Below are 18,191 nucleotides of genomic sequence, written 5' to 3'. Positions count from 1 at the left end.
CCTGGCCCATTGGCTTAGGGCAATGATCAAGCAGACCTACAGGTTATGACATCACTGCTTGACCAAGCCATCCAACTGAATCAATTTTTCCACCAATCTAAACAATTTCAACTTACCCAGAGACTAGCTAAACAAATTATCCTACAATGCCCATATTGCCAGTTCACAGGCACATCCCCTCCTTCAACAGGTGTTAACCCTAGAGGACTAGAACCTCATCAGTTATGATAAACGGATGTTACACACGTCCCTGAATTTGGAAAACTTAGACATGTACATGTATCCATTGATACCAATTCTCATTTAATTAGCACTCATGCTCTTCCTGGAGAGTCCACCTGATATGTCATGAAACATCTTCTTTTAACTTTTGCATTTATGGGACGGCCCACAAAAATTAAAACTGATAATGGTCTGGCTTATGCCAGCTCACATTTCAACAATTTTGTCACACATGGAACATCCAACAGTCCACAGGCATCCCATATAACCCCCAAGGATAGGCCATAGTAGAACGTACCCAATCCACCCTTAAAAATATGCTCAGAAAACAGAAAAGGGGGAATATGAGTAAGGACCCTGCCACACTACTAGCACAAGCCTTATTTACCGTTAGTTTTTTAAACTTAAATAAATTTCAATCAGCTGTTTAAAAGCACTTTGCTAAAACCTCTCAAGAAATAAAACCTGTAGTTTTACGAAAAGATGTAAACAGTAATGTATGCTGTGTTCCAAATGAATTGTTAACGTCAGGCAGGGGATATGCTTGTGTTCACACCCCCTCAGGTCCTCTTTGGATTCCAGCACAACGCATCAAACCATACCATGGTGTGGCTAGGACCCAACACGGTACCAGAAATAAAGAAAACAACCCTACAGGACCCATAGCCCCAGACAGTGAGGCTTCCTCGGACAACACAGGCCCCAGACAGGATGCTGAAGAAGACAAGGCAGAAGACTGAGTAAATCCTGCTCTGGACACAGACACCATTCACTCCGGATAATGTGTTCCTTGCTATGCTTTATTAATTTTTTCTTTTTTTTTTTTTTTCTTGAGACAGTCTCACTCTGTCACCAAGCTGGAGTGCAGTGGTGCAATCTGGGCTCAGCTCACTGCAACCTCCGCCTCCCAGGTTCAAGTGATTCTCCTGCCTCAGCTTTCCGAGTAGCTGGGACCACAGGCGTGTGCCACCATACCCAGCTAATTTTTGTACTTTTAGTAGAGACGGGGTTTCACCATGTTAGCCAGGATGGTCTCAAACTCTTGACCTCGTGATCCACCCGCCTCAGCCTCCCAAAGTGCTGGGATTAATTCTCTCATTCTGACTGCAACCAGTACCTGCTATACTCTATTGGGCTCATCTTCTAAATCCACCTTTCTTCTGCCCTTTGACGTAGACAAACACACCCCCTTCCCAGCTTCTAACAACTGGCCTGCTTGGCTGAGAGAGATTAACATACCACCAGTGGGGTTCCTTAGTAACAGCACACAATGAACTTATGTGCCAAGTAACACTACAGGTCATTCCTTGATTGGAAAAAAAAAATGTTGCTAATTATACTCGTTTGTTTTATGTTATTTACTAATTCTAGGATGCAAAGCCGGAATATGAGCAGTTACCACCATGCCTGACAAACCTGCTGCACACATCTGTACTCTCCTATCAACAAAATCTGATGCTAAAAACAGAAAAGGTAGAGATTGGTCAGGGTGGTGGGAAAAATTATAGAAAGATGCAAACCTTCTTGGAAGGCCAGAAAGTTTTACAAAAGCTTTGGAAAAAGATTTGGCTGAAGGCAGCCAGATTCTCTTATCTGGTGCCTGAAAGTTTAGGTTAGGTAACAAGGAATGTAAAGAAACTGATCTGGATAAGTTTACTCAGACCTTGGAACCTGGCCTTTAATCCTCCGCATGCAGGACTGCTGGGGCGGGAGGGGGGGGGGGCGTGACCATGTGACCTGCCCACAAGTGTGCTGACTCAAGGCCTTTGTCATTAAATCTATACTGAATAAATGCCTGCAGGGCCGGCTTGTCAGGGCCGCAGCTGCTGACTCTTTACAGCACCCTCCTCGGTATCTGCGGGCGCCCAGTCCCCTAGCCCGCTCTTTCACGGGATTCCTGTGTCTGAGTGCATTTGTGCATCTGTCATTCAGCCAGGGTCTGCAGGCTGGACCCGGCAGTTCCGTACAGTGGCTGCTCCCACGTGAGGTCCTAAAGTGGGACCCAAAGTAAGCATGACAAAAATGTTGAGCTGAGCTGCCAGCTGACCCTCAATGAATACATGATATGAGCAAAACAAACACCTTTTGTTGTTTTAAGCCACTGAGATATTGGGGGTTTTGTTCATAGCCTACTCAGAATAATAGTCTACAACTAGTTAAAAATCATGCTGATGCTGTGCACGGTGGCTTCCGCCTATAATCCCAATACTTTGGGAGTCTGAGACAGGAGGATTGCATGAGCCCAGGAGTTCAAGACCAGGCTGAGCAATACAGAGATCCTGCCTCTACAAAAACTTAAAAATTAGTCGGGTATAATCATGTGCCTGTAGTCCCAGCTACTCAGGAAGCTGAGGTGCGAGGATTGCTGGAGCCTCGGAGGTCGAGGCTGCAGTGAGCAGTGATCCTGACACTGCACTCCAGCCTGAATGATACAGCAAGATCCTGTCTCAAAAAAAAAAAAAAAGAAAGAAAGAAATCAAAACATACCATGGAAATATAGTATGAAAATACCCAATGTTAACTCTATTCATTTCAAGAAATTAAAATAAATCCTTTAACTATGGACATTAAACTCTCCCATATTACTTCTCCTAGAGATCAGAAAAATGAACCTACTTCCCATAAAAGGTATTTAAAATAGATGAGTTTATTGTCACCCCACTGAAAAGCATATGTAATACAAATAAAGAAATAATTCTAGTTTACCCAAATATTTACCAGAACTCTGACTTAGCAATTATAAAAGACGTAGGCAATTATAAAAGCTATTTAGAATAGCATCTAAATTTGAGTGGTTTTTTTTTTTTTTTAAACTACATTGGCTCTATCCCCAGAAGATTCCAGTGCACACATTCATCACAGAGAATATATATATTTCAGTGCATGTATTTATCATAGAGAATGATGAATATAATGAGAATATGAGCAATGTGGAAGCAGCAGGAATGTCAGGAATCTTTGCTTTAACTGGAAGAGCCACACAAAATCCCAACTGCACTCACTATGTGACTCTGAGTCTTACCTGTAAAATCAGGAAAATAAGATATACCATAGTTACTAAGAAGTTTAAAAATGTAATGTAAATTTTCTGGCACGTAGTAGACAATCAAATATTACCTCTGCTTCCTAAGATACAGTCTGAAATTTGTAGAAAATTATATGATAGCTTCAATGCCAGAAGACTTGTCTTTATAAAACAGGAAGAGAAAGCTAAACAGGAGACTAGGCTGAGATGCAAAACAAAAACAACATGAAAAAGGAAATGGATGAGATCTAGGACTGCCAAGATAATACAGATTCAACTGGCAGAGGCTGCGGTGAGCTGAGAACACACCACTGCCTTCCAGCCTGGACAACAGAGACAGACCTTGTCTCAAAACAAACAAACAAACAACAACCATAAAAACTGTGAGACAAAAAATATTTTTAATAGATACTGGAGGGTATAAAGAAAAGAACTATTGATGTGGCTACAGAGGTCAAACCTAAGAAGCTTTACTAGAATGCAAAGATACTGAGAGAAGGTGACAAACATGGAAAATGGAGATCTTAAAAAACTACACATCCTCAAGGTACCAGAATACAAAGAAAAACCAAAGGCACAAATTTTAAAAACTTGAAAGAGCTGAAACAAAACTGACATATTATTATTATGTAGTGCTGAATCCTTTTTTAAATATCTGTATAATACTTTCTCAATTACTCAGAGATACTAGAAGGCAAGGCAACAATATTTTCTCTTATCCAACATCCTTAACAAACTAATTTGGCAAATTAACCAACACTTTCCATTCTCTCCAATAAATTACTGAACATTCACCACTAGTTAAGCTTACTTTTTATCAGACCAGTACATTTATGTTCCCATCAACTTACCAAGAATTAGTTATATTTGTCATCATAATTTACAGTTTATAACACATAGTTTGTGATAAAATAACATTAAGTTTAAATACTAAATAAAATCAGTAAAATTGTAAATATGAAGAGTTGATTCTTTAAAAATGAAGCTGAATTTTAGAAAGACTCAACAGCTAATTATAAAAAAAAAACTGTTAAATCAGGTATAGGTGAGTCAACTGTAAAAGGAGGAAAAATCACACGTCTGTAGATGGATCATATACTCAGACTGCTTTACATCTATATGGGTTTTTTTGTTTGTTTTCTGGGTTTTTCTGTTTTTGAGATGGGGTCTCACTCTGTTACCCAGACTGGAAAGCAGTGGCATGATCACTTCTCACTGTAGCCTCGACCTCCCGGGCTCAAGCAATCCTCCCACCTCAGACTTTTGAGTAGCTGGAACTACCAGTGTGTTTGCTATCATGTCTGCCTAATTTTGTGTTTGTTTGTTTGTTTGGAGAGACAGGGTTTCCTCATGTTGCCTAGGCTGGTCTCAAACTCCTGGGCTCAAGTGACCCACCCACCTTGGCCTCCCAAAGGTTGGGAATACAGGCATGAGCCACAGTGCCTGGCCTCTATGTTTTCTTAAAACAAAATAAATATTTAAGGTAGGATGTATCATTTTTATTCCCCTTACATTAATAACTTTTTAAAATTTAATAAATACTACCTCCCAATCACATTAAATAAGAGAGCTTCTTTGTACACCAAAATAGACATAATATATGTGGATTATGAGAAATTTTTACAATAACTGATAATATATTTGGAACACTTATTATATGCTAGGCATTGTCCTAAACATATTACCTCATTTAAACCTCATTTTTAAACCCTATGAATTAGACACTATACCCCAATTTTACAGAGAAGTGAGGCTTAGAGAGTGGAACTGAGACTCACACTCAGGTCTAAATCCCAAGCTCATAGTCTCAGCCATTCACTACCTTTATTTTATCTTTTCTATACTTTTAAGTTTTTTCAATACACATTATAAGCACACTCGGTTAACGTATAAGGTTTGTTAACTTAGTTCAACTGTTGACGACTCTTCAAGGCCTTCTGGAAATACCATCCTCACTCTGGTACATAGCAGGTACTCAATGAATTAAATAGCATAATATAAATGTCAAAGAATGTTTTCATACTGATTGATGAAAGATACATTACAAATCCAATTTTCTCATTGCCCTGATAAAGCAAGAAAAGCAGCATGTTAGAAGCACATATTCTAGAGCCATGCTGCCTGAGTTCAAGTCCTAGTTCCACCACAGACAAGATGTGGGAACCTAAGCAAGTTGCTTATTGTCCCTGTGCTTCAGTTTCCTCATCTGCACTACGGATATAATAACAGTAACTAATTCACTGGGTTGTTGTAGGAATTAAATGAATTAAAATCTTACAAGTATATTGAAATCAGTGCCTAGAACATAGAAAATTACATTTAACTAAAGTAAAACCAGTATCATGTGGGAGAAAAAAAGAAACAAAGGAAACTCAACCAGTAAATTCAAAACAAAACTTCTGTAAATCATCAACGATTTTGGGAGGCATCACCTTTTAAGTAATCTTACAGCACTGCAAAAGGAGATCCCTGCTGTCTGCACTGTGCTAGGCACCGGAGTACCAACCAATAAAACGCTGCCTCTGTTCTTGATGAACTAACTTACCACTGAAGGACACAGCGATGATTATAGTGCAGTGTGGCAAGTACAATGGTAGAGGCAAGTGTGCACGGAGTGCTCTAGGAACATTCTCAGTGACAATAAAGGGACCTAATTTGAGAATGATACAAAGAATACTGATAAAATATATTCAACTATTCTTTTGTCATTATTAACTATTAAAGTCCGCACTAAATGACTAACCACACAAATGGAAAAAATTCCAAAGTTTATAAACCTCATAGTGCTTTTTAAATTTATGGTACTATGAATCTCAAACAAATAACTGTTGAGCACTTGTAAGAAAAGCAGTATGCTAGTGACCGGGGGAATCTAAAGATGCTATCCCTATCCTCCTATCAGTTGGGAAGGCAAGGCATAAACAACAACAACAAATTAAGAGTTAAGACCTAATCTTAACTCTTTAACCTAAGAGTTAAGTAATAATAAAGGCAGCAATACAAAAGATACTACAAAGCAACTATGTGATTAACTACCAAGAGAAATATAGTCAACCAATGTTCCAAATAAATCCCAGGAATATTCAAGACAAAGACAAAATTAACATTTCAAATTTGTTAAGTATGTGTAGATATAGATATATATATATACACATCTCACACAACACTTTGAGAATAAGAGGAAAAGGGCCGGGCGCGGTGGCTCAAGCTTGTAATCCCAGCACTTTGGGAGGCCGAGACAGGCGGATCACGAGGTCAGGAGATCGAGATCATCCTGGCTAACACGGTGAAACCTACTAAAAAATACAAAAAACTAGCCGGGCGCGGTGGCGGGCGCCTGTAGTCCCAGCTACTCGGGAGGCTGAGGCAGGAGAATGGCGTGAACCCGGGAGGTGGAGCTTGCAGTGAGCCGAGATCCGGCCACTGCACTCCAGCCTGGGCGACAGAGCGAGACTCCGTCCCAAAAAAAAAAGAAAAAAAAAAAAAGAGAATGAGAGGAAAGGTTTTTTTAAGTTCAATTTTGTATTACAATATATTTGATTTACTTATAACTGGCTTCATAAAAATGAGGTTCACTTCTAAATGTAACAAACATACCTCATTAACAGAAATTCATTGTTTACTCATAAATGTTTACTAAAGTGCATACAACAAAAGTTGTATGTACTAAAGCAATCACTATGAAATAAGAACATGCAGTAAAGTTTAAAAATTTATCATTCTTTTTTTCCTGATTTTTGATACAGGGTCTTGCTATGTTGCCCAGGATGCCCTCCAACTCCTGGGCTCAAGGGATTCTTCTGCCTCAACCTCCTGAGTAGCTGAGGCGTGCACCACACAGCCCAGCTCAAAAATTTATAATTCTTGAACTTCATATAATGGTAAGAATAATCTGATTCTCAATCCAGTGATCCTCCCATTACATCAGAAAAGAGACAATTTCTCAAAACATATTTTAGTAGATCCACCCTTCCTTTATATTGTATTTCTGGCTATTCTTGTGCAGTAGATGTTGTCTAAGAAAAATTTAAATGCACTTCTTGAGAGTATGGAAGACCAGCATTGAGTTATTCCCATTTTTTTCAAGCCAGGTTTCTTATAAAATTCGTAACAAAGGATACTTTGAATTCTTTGTTAAAATCTTTAAAATCCACAAAATCAGATTCTGATTAACCTAACTGGATATTTTTTAGTTCCTGTGATTTGTTTCCATCTATAGACCAACAAACATTTATTAACACTGAAATTTAAAAGTTAGCCTGACAAGGATCTGCAAAAGATACCACAACTAGAGAACAGGCTAGCACTACAGTGCTAATTTATCATGCCACAGATTACTTGCTGACTGCAGTGATACCTCACCTTACTCCTCTCAACCAAGCAATCAAACTTAGTATCACATATAATGGGACTGCACAGTGTACATCTCCTAATGGGAGGCATATAAAATATATTAAATCACTTATTAGGTATTCTTGCCCAAAATGTTTAAATTAAAACTAATCGACCCTTTAAACCTAGTTTACACTTAACAACTAGTATAGAGGGAATACAGGAACAAGCTAAACAATGCTATAAGGGGGGAAAACTGACAAATCGAGAATATGAGTCACTTTATAAGACAACTGTCTTGATCTCTTAAAAAAACTAATTATCATTTTTAAAGGGGGTAAGAGGTAAGACTACTCTAGATTAGAAGAGATCAAAAAGACTTAACAACAAATGCAACGAATAAACTTTGATGGAATCCTGATTTGGTGGGGATGGGTGCACAAACCACAAATTACAATTCAGTACGAATGAGATGTAAATATGGATATATATTAGAGTATATTAAAGAATTATCACACCTAAGAAAAGTAACAATAATGGTATTTTGGCTATGTAAAAAAATGTCCTTAACTTTAAGGGAGGCATGTGACATATTGAGGGGTAAAATGTCATAATGTCCATAGCTTAGTTTCAAACAGTTCAGCTGGAAATAATATACAAATATATCTCATTTTATTGAGCTTCATTTTATTCTGCTTCATAGTTATTTTTTTAAATATCTGGAAAAGTTTATTTCTCCTTTATTTTTTAAATATATAGTTCCAGGGTCTAGAATTCTAGTTTGATAGTTTTTTTCTTTCAGTAGAAGCATACCTTGTTTTATTTCACTTTTCATTGTGCTTCACAGATAATAATGTGCTTTCTTACAAATTGAAAGTTTGTGACACCCTGCATCATCCAAGTCTATTGGTACCATTTTTCAAACAGCACTCTGTGCTCACTTTGTGTATCTGTACCATACTTTGGTAAGTCTTGCAATATTTCAGCCTTTTTCATTGTTATTATATCTGCTACAGTGATCTGTGATCAGTGATTTGTGATGTTACTATTGTAATTGCTTTGGGGCGCCACAAATCATGTCAGTATAAGACAATGAACTGAATAAATGTTGGGTGTGTTCTGACTGCTCCACCATCCGGTCCTCATCCCCCTCTCTTTCCCTCTCCTTGGGCCTCCCTATTTCCTGAAACACAATCATTATCATTATTAAATGAAATTAGGCCAATTAATAACCTTACAGTGGCCTCTGAGTGTTCAAGTGAAAGGAAGACTCACACAACTCCCACTTTAAATCAAAAGCGAGAAATGATTGAGATTAGTGGGGAAGGCACGTCAAATGATAGGAAAGCAAAACAGCCTTATTAGCTGACACACACAGTTTTACTAGTCTGGATAGATCAAACTAACCACATTTCCTTATACCAAAGTCCAGTCTAGAGCAAGGCCTTAACTCCAATTCTATGAAAGCTGAGGGAAGTGAGGAAACTGCAGAAGAAAAGTCGGATGCTAGCAGAGGACAGCTCAGGAAGTTAAAGAAAGCCACCTCCATAACATAAAAGTGCATGGTGAAGCAGCAAGTGCTAAAGTGGAAGGTGCAGCAAGTTATCCAGAAGATCTAGCTGATGAAGGTGTCTACACTCAACATCAGGTTTTCAGGGGCAACGAAACAGCCTTCTATTGGAAGAAGATGGCATGTGGGACTTTCACAGCTGGAGAAGAGAAATCAATGCCTGGCTTCAAAGCTTCAAAGGATGGCCTGATTCTCTTAAGGGTAATGCAGCTGATGACTTTAAGCTGAACCCAGTGCTCATTTACCACTCTGAAAGTCTTAGGGTCTTTAAAAATTATGCCAAATCTACTCTGCCTGTACTGTGGCAATCAAACAAAACCTGGATGACTGACAGTATATCTGTTTATAGCATGCTTTAATGAATATTTTAAGCCCACTGTTGAGACCTACTGCTCAGAAATAAGGATTCCTTTTGCTTACTGACAGTGCATCTAGTCACCCAAGAGCTCTGATGAAGATGTACAAGACTAATGTTGTCTCCACACCTTCTAACACAACATTCATACTGCAGTCCATGGATGAAGGAGTCACTTCAACTTTCAAGTCTTTGTGTACAAACATGTATCTTAAAGTCCTAAGAACAGTGACATTCCAACAGCCACCCCAGCACACCCACTGTTCTGTTAAAAAAGTATATCCGGCTGGGTACAGTGTCTCACACCTGTAATCCCAGCACTTTGGGAGGCCGAGGTGGGCAGATCATCTGAGGTTAGGAGTTCAAGACCAGCCTGACCAACATGGTGAAACCCCCATCTCTACTAAAAATACAAAATTAGCTGGGTGTGGTGGCGCATGCCTGTAATTCCAGCTACTCATGAGGCTGAGGAGAACCCAGGAGGCGGAGGTTGCAATGGGCTGAGATTGTGCAATTGCACTCCAGCCTGGGTGACAGAGTGAAACTCCGTCTCAAAAAAGAAAAAAAGAAAAATTATTTCCATTTGTATTTGTATACATTTATTGAGTGCAAGTATAATTTTGTTACATGCATAGATTGTATAGTGGTGAAGTTAGGGCTTTTAGGGTATCCATCAGCCAAATAAAGTACATTATACCCATTAAGTAATTTCTCATCATCCACCCACTCCCACCCCACAACTTTTCTGAGTCCCAATTATCTATCATTCCACACTCTATGTGCCTGCATACACATCATTTAGCTCCCACTTAGAAGTGAGAATATGAGGTATTTATTTTCCTGTGTCTGATTTGTTTCACATAAGATAATGTCCTCCAGTTCCATCTGTGTTGCTACAAAAGACATGACTGTATTCTTTTTCATGGCTGAATAGTATTCCATTGTGTATATATACCACATTTACTTTATCCAGCCATCTGCCGATAGACAATTAGGTTGATTCCATATCTTTGCTACTGTGAATAGTGCTGTGATAAACACAGAACTGCAGGTATCTTTTTGATATAATGATTTCTTTGGCTTTGAGCAGATACCTAGTACTAGGATTGCTGGATGGAATGGTAGTTTTATCTTCAGTTCTTTGAGAACTCACCACACTGTTTTCCCTAGAGGCTGAACTAATTTACATTCCCACCACCAGTGTATTATAGTTCCTTTTTCTCTGCATCCTTGCCAACATGTTTTTTTTGTTTGTTTGTTTGTTTTTTGTCTTTTTAATAGTAGTCATTCCAATTGGAGTAACTCCGTGTGATTTTAACTCACATTTCTCTGATTAATAATGTTGAGCATTTTTTCAAGTGCCTACTGGCCATTTGTATGTCTTCTTTTGAAAAACGTCTATTCATGTCCTTTGCTCATGTTTTAATGGGATTATTTATCTTTTTTTTTTTAATTGTCTGAGTTCCTTGTAAATTCTGGATGTTAGTTCCCATTGGATGTATAGTCTGCAAATATTTTCTCCCACTCTGCAGGCCGTCTACTTACTCTGTTCTTTCTTTCACTGTGCAGAAGCTTTTTAGTTCAACTAAGTCCCGTTTGTCTATTTTTGTTTTTGTTGCCTGTGCTTTTGAGGTTTTAGTCACAAATTTTTTGCCTAGACCAATGGCCAGAAGTTTTCCCTAGGCTTTCTTTTAGTAGTTTGATAACTTCACATCTTACATTTAAGTCCTGAATCCATCTGGAGTTGATTTTTGAGACGAAAGGGTTCTGTTTCATTATTCTACATGTGGCGATCGATTTTCCCAGCACCATAATTGAAGGAAGGCATCCTTTCCCCAGTCTGTGTTCTTGTCAACTTTGTCAAAGATCAGTTAACTGTAAATATGTGGCTTTATTTCTAGGTTCTCCATTCTGTTCCACCGATGGACGTGGCTGTTTTTCTATCAGTACCATGCTGTTTTGGTTATTACAGGCTTGCAGTGTAAGCTGATGTCAGGTAATGTGGTGCCTACAGCTTTGTTCCTTTTGCTTAGGATTGCTTTGGGTATTCGGACTTTTTGGTTTCACATGAATTTTAGAATTGTTTTTGCCAGTTCTGTGAAGAATGTTCGTTTTGTTTTGTTTTGTTTTTGAGACAGAGACTCACTCCACTGCCCAGGATGAAGTGCAGCAGCACGACTTTGGCTTACTGCAGCCTCCATCTCTTGGGTTCAAGCGATTCTCCTGCCTCAGCCTCCCAAGTAGCTGGGACTACTGCCACCACATCCCACTAATTTTTGTATTTTTAGTACAGACAGGGTTTCACCATGTTGGCCAGGCTGGTCTCGAACTCCTGACCTCAGGTGATCCACCTGCCTTTGCCTCCCAAAGTGCTGGCATTACAGGCATGAGCCACTCCACCCAACTGATGTTGGTATTTTGATAGGGATTGCCTTCAATCTGTAGATTGCTTTGGGTAGTGTATTAGGCTATTCTTGCACTGCTCTAAAGAAATACCTCAGGCTGGGTAATTTACAAAGAACAGAGGTTTAATTGGCTCACAGTTCTGCAGGCTGTACAGGAAGCATGATGCTAGCACCTGCTTGGCCTCTAGCGAGGCCTCATGACGTAAGGCAAAGCAGGAGCAAGAACATCACCTGGCAAGAGCAGGAGCAAGAGAGAGAGTGGAGAGATGTCACACATTTTTAAACAACCAGATCTCACATGAACTTGCTCATCATCAAGGGGATGGTGCTAAGCCATTCAGGAGGGACCCACCCCCATGATCCAGTCCCCTCCCACCAGGCCCCACTTCCAACACTGGCGATTGCATTTCAACATGAGATTTGGAGGAGACAAACAATCCACATCAGGTTGTATGGTCATTTTGACAAAACTGATTCTTCCAATCAATGAGCATGGGATGTTCTTCCATTTGTCTGTGTCATCTACAATTTCTTACATCAAGGCTTTGTAGTTCTCCTTATAGAGATCTGCCACCTCCTTGGTTAAATACATTTCTAGGTGGATTTTTTCTTTTTTTGAAGATAGCTTTCTTGATTTGGTTTTCAGTTGGATCATTATTGGTGTATGGAAATGCTCCTCATTTTTGTACATTGATTTTGTATTGACACTTTACTGGATTATTTGTCAAATTTAAGAGGTTTCTGGTGGCATCTTTAGGTTTTTCTAAAAATAAGAGAGATCATGTCACCAGGTAATAGGGTATTTTGACTTTTCCAATTTGGATGCTTCCATCAAGTTTCATTAATTTAAGAAATACAGCCAGGCACAATGGCTCATGCCTGTAATCTCGACATTTTGGGAGGCCCAGGTGGGAGGACCATCTGAGGTCAAGACTTTGCAACCAGCCTGAGCAATATAGTGAGATGCTAACTCTAAAAATAAAAATAAAAAATTAGGCTAGCCTGAGCCAGGCTCAGATGTTCTTTCAGCATTTCTTGGCAACAAATAATTTTTAATTAAGATGTATACATTGCTTTTTTACAATGTCATTGCACACTTAACGACTACAGTATATTGTAAACATAACTTTATATGCACTGTGAAACTAAAAAAAGAAAAACAAAAGAAATACATTTTGTAAGGCTATAACTACCATAGACAGTGATCAGATTCTTCTGATAGATCTGAGCAAAGTAAATTGAAAACCTTCTGGAAAGGATTCATCATTCTAGATGCCATTAAGAAGACTGATGATTCATGGGAGGACGTCAAAATACCAACATTAACAGGAATGTGGAAGAAGCCGATTCCAGCCCCCATGGATGACTTTGAGGGGTTCAAGACTTCAGTGGAGGAACTAACTGCAGATGTGATAGAAACAGCAAGAGAACTACAATTAGAAGTGGAGCTAAAACTTGAATGGATGAAAAGTTGCTTCTTATGGATGAGGAAACGAAGTGGCTTTTTATTATTATTTTTTTTTGAGACAGGGTCTTGCTCTGTTGCACAGGCTGGTGTGCAGTGTCACAGCTCACTGAAGCCCTGACCTCCCCGACTCCAGCAATCCTCCTGCTTCAGCTTCCCAAATCACCACGCCCGGCCAACCTTTATATTTTTTTAAGGAGATTTTGCCATGTTGCCAACGCTGTTCTTGAATTCCTTGGTGCAAGCAATCCTCCTGCTTCAGCCTCCCAAACTGCTGGGATTATAAGCGTGACCCCGTTACACCTGGACAGAAAGTGGCTTCTTGAGACGGATCTACTCCTAGTGAACATGATGTGAATATTATTGAAGTGGCAACAAAGGACTCAGAATATTACAAAAACTTAGTTGATAAAGCAATGATAAGCAACTTAGATGATAGTTGATAAGGAATTAGTTGATAAAGGGTTTGAAACGACTGACTCCAATTTTGAAAAATGTACTAAGGTGACCAAAATGTTATCAAATAGTATCACATGCTGAAGTGAAATCTTTCATGAAAGGAAGAGTCCATCGATGTGGCAAACTTCACTCATGTCTTATTTTAAGAAATTGCCTCAGCCATCCCAAACTTCACCAACCAACCCTTATCAACCACCCTTACTAGTCAGCAGCCATCAACATGGAGGCAAGACCCTCCACCAGCAAAAAGATTACAACTCTCTAAAGGCTCAAATGTTCTGTAGCAATTTTTAGTAATAAATAATTTTTAAATTAAGGTATATACATTTTTTAGACATAATGCCATTGCACACAATAGACTACAGTATATCGCAAACATAACTTTATATGCACTGTGAAACTAAAAAATTTATGTGACTCACTTATTTCACTTTATTGTAGTGGTCTAGAACCAAAGCCACAATCTCTAAGGTATGTCTGTACATGTATTTATAGATAAAGCAAATATGGCAAGATACCAACAAACGTTTTATCTACAGGATCATGATACAAGTGGTTTACTACTACCAGATTTTCTGCATGCTCGAAATTGTTTGATAATAAAAAGTGGGAGGTGGGGGGAAATAGCTCCAATTCTATAGGGAAAGAGAAAATCAACCTGAAACCAACGCTGTAAGAAATGCAGAGTATCAAACATGACTTTATTTTAATACAGCACCTATTAGTTTACCCCTTTGGTACCAATAAAGTAAACGAGAAACAAAAATTCCACCTAAAACATTGCTTAAAAGATTCAATCTCTAATGCAATCCAATTATTTAAGATAAGTCTTTAAGAGCTAGTTTCTCAAAACAGGCACATGGATAACCATTCTATAATGATATCAGATACAACATAATTCAATAAGATTCAACATGTTTATATTTTAACCAAACAACAAATCAATCTGTAAACCATCCACGTTAACTTTGTAATTTCACCTTTTCTCCACAGAGATTGCAAGATCACAAATTTTCTTCAATCTGATAATATACTAGGAAAATTACAGACTAATATAATTGGGCATCAATAGATTTGTTAAACATTTGCAATTATGCACAAAGCTTCAATTACTCAAGGAAATGTATCGACTTTTTTTCAGTACAGATCTCTGGCTCCTTATTTTTTCCTCTCACCATAGTTTAAAAAAATACAAAACTCATGCTAAAATGAGAATTTTCAGTTAGCTTATAAACACTGATTAGCAGCACTCCATACAAATGAAAAAAGAATCACACCATCAAACTTTCTACGATATTAAAGTTTGACATCAAACTAAAAAACATTGCATAACACAACTAACAAATCACTAAATTGCCACATAATCCAGCAACAAATTTTGCAACAAGGAAATCTCAAGCAAATAACCCAACTGTGAGTTCCCTTTGGGCATCAAGGTCAAACTACAAAAGTAAATTTGTAACTTTTCAAGATCTATGCTGTTTTACCAAATGTATTTCTTTTTTGTAAGAGAGTAATTTTTTCTGTCCAGTACTAGTACGCAAAAAGTAAAGGTATCTGAAGCCATCCTTTAAATTTTTTTTTTTAAAGCCAAGAAAATGGTTTGGCAAAAGACATCGAAGATCTTAACGAAAACTAAACTGTGTCTATGTGTTTGGAATTTGTCCCATTAAAGAAACTGCCCAGTTAGTCTCATTTTCTCAACGTATTTATTTTTGCAAGAAATACTGTCTTACAAAAAGACATCTGCATATTCGAACCAAGCCTTCCTGGATTACTAGCTTCATGACCTTGGACAAATGCCTTAATCTCTCTGGGCCTCAAGTTTTCATCTGTAAAATGGGGCGATATACCCACTTCACTGGGCTGGGAAGATGAAGAGAAATAAGACATGACAATTGCCGGGCGCAGACTAAGGGCACCGTAAGTGCTACCTAAATATTCCGTGAAAAGGGGGAAACAACATTACATCAAAAGATTACCACACTGTGACAGTTCAAAGACAAGCACTTTTTCGTTCACTGCATGTACCATTTCTGCTTCATCGCAAGACCAGCTGCAACTTTCCTTCTAAAATCTCTGCAGGGTACGTGTCTGACAGCTAACAGCCCAGCAGCCTATTTCGCGCAGACCTGGGCTTCACGACCGGATGCAGGGGGCCCAAGGTCCGCCCTCCCTCAGTTAGGCAATCACCCAGCGAAATCTCCGCCCCTGGAGCTGCGCTTAGGCCGCCGCCAGCCCCCTCCCGGCGCCCAGCCCGCGGCCCCCGACACACACACGCGCGCACAAACACGCACAAACACACACACACACACACACACGCACACACGCGCGCGCGCACGCACACACCCACGTACCGGCAGCTCCGCAGGGACGTAGAGAGCCGCAGGCCCAAGGAGGGGCCGCCCCCGCCGAGCCCGCCCCTCCGCCCCAGCGCGGCCTGTCACCGCGGCCCCCGGTCGGGGGCGGCCGCGGGGCCCCCGGGGGCCGGAGGGGCGCGCGAGGAGTCGGGCGCGGGCCTCGGGGCCAGGCCCGTCCCTCTTTCACATGAAGCCCGGGCCGGGCGGGGTGGCGGGCGCGTCAATCCTCGCGGCCGGCCGGGTCCTCCTGGCGCTCCTCGGTGCTTCTCGCCGCTGCAACCCCGAGGCCCACGGGGAGTCGGGCAGGAAAGGGGGAAGCCGCGGGCCCGCGTCGCCAGAGACCGGAGAAGAGGCGGGAGTGGCGACTCCGCGGACAGGGGAGCCGAGCTTCCTGGTCGTAGTCTTCGTCGCCGCCGCGGGCCGTGCAATCCCCGAACGCTGCGCCCAACGGCCGCGGCACCCTCGTCAGGGGCCGCCGCTGAGGGCAGGCAGCCCGGCCGCCACTACACACGGACTCGTGACGTCGGGCGTAGCGCGGCGCACGTCACGGCCGCTCGCTCGTGCGCGCGCACCCCTCCGCCCGCCTGTAGCGGAACCCGTCGCGGGCGCGCGCCCGGCTTTGGGGAGTGGGTCGGCGCCTGCGCAGAGGCCCGCCACGCCCACGCACACGCCCGGCCCCCAGCGGCCTGACGGCGCGGGGATTCCCAGTCCTGGCTCCGCCCCGGCCTCGGCCCCGCCCCATGGCCTCGGGCAGCCTGCGCTGTTTCGTGTGCGCGGCGCAGACGCACCTGGGTTGTCTCGATCCCAGATCCGAGTAGATGCTGTGAAAGGTCTCCCACGTGGGTTGCAGACGGGGCCCAAGGGTAGCAGAGCTAGCAGAGGCAGTGACGGACTGAGTCTGTGGCAGGTCGTTTGCAAAGAGAAAAGCCATCTGCCTCTTCATTTATGGCTCAAGTTTCAGAATTTTATTCCCAAGGGACTTTAGAAATTACTTCAGGCTTGCCACCTAACCTTAAACCACCCCCTTGGAGACCAGCTAAGTGTTATTTGTGTTTTCTGTTTAGTTTTTATCACCATCGATACTTGGTTGTAACAATGGTTGTGTACATTGGTTGGCCCAGCAAGTATTACTTCTCCAGCTCAACAGATGTGGAAACTTCAGCCCAGAGACATGAGTTGACACCCCACCCCCAAAGCTAGAGTCTAAAACCCTTTCCTTCGCTCCTCATCGCCCACAGGATAAAATGCAAATTAATCAGACTAGCGGTGAGGCCCTCCGTGGTGTGCCTAACCTGCATCCCGAGGTTTTCACCCTACTTTGATCCGGAAAGCATCCTTCCTCCCCCTCTCTTCTCCCTTCCTTAAATACCCCTTACAACTTCCTGTACCATTCCTCCCTGTTTAGCTTCTACTTGGTTTCTTGGTCCATGCTGGATCCACCCCTTTCATGCATATTCCAGACCATATTTCCACTGCAGCATTTGAGATGAGAGAGATGGGAATGGGACTCACCGACCCAGAGGTAAGGAGCTATCCCAACTTGGGTTCTGAGGGTCAAGGGAGCTGGCACTTGTGCGGCAGAGACTGAGGGAGAAGCTGTTGTGCAGTGTCAAAATATCTCTGCGTTTCCTCCAGGAATCTTTATTACAGATTCATTAACAGAGGTGTCAAAGGCACAGGAACAAGGATGTGCACCTCAGAAACACAGAGCTCAGTGGAAAATCAGTGTGCTTCTATTTGTTTAAAAAATGGAGGACTTTTATGCATGAATCTAAGACCTTCTTGAATCTAACATTCAAAGATCTGTATGCCACAGAAAGGAGGGTCTCGGAATGCCTGAGGATAGTATTTAAATCTGAAACATCGATATTGTTTGCCACAGTTACAGGGTCACCACAAACCAAGCATTCAATAAAAACATGTTTGTTTGCTAAGTAATCCAGAGATAAATTTTTTCCCCTCATAGTTCTGCTCATTTCTCCACTTCCTTCCCTCATT

General features: G+C 41.1%; 1 protein-coding gene across 1 annotated transcript in view; it reads right to left on the bottom strand.

Moving 5' to 3' along the window:
* MAP3K2 (mitogen-activated protein kinase kinase kinase 2) overlaps positions 1–16,299 on the bottom strand; it is a 90,603-nt gene extending 74,304 nt beyond the window's left edge. Inside the window, exon 1 of the mRNA XM_007964615.3 lies at positions 16,191–16,299. The gene's annotated coding sequence lies outside the window, so the exon portion shown is untranslated. The remainder of the gene's footprint in view (positions 1–16,190) is intronic.
* Positions 16,300–18,191: the final 1,892 nt, after the last annotated feature.

Source organism: Chlorocebus sabaeus, chromosome 10, assembly GCF_047675955.1.
Source record: "Chlorocebus sabaeus isolate Y175 chromosome 10, mChlSab1.0.hap1, whole genome shotgun sequence".
Taxonomy (NCBI): Eukaryota; Metazoa; Chordata; class Mammalia; order Primates; family Cercopithecidae; genus Chlorocebus; species Chlorocebus sabaeus.
Note: the sequence above shows the minus strand (reverse complement) of the source record. Positions and strands in the feature narration are given on the sequence as shown.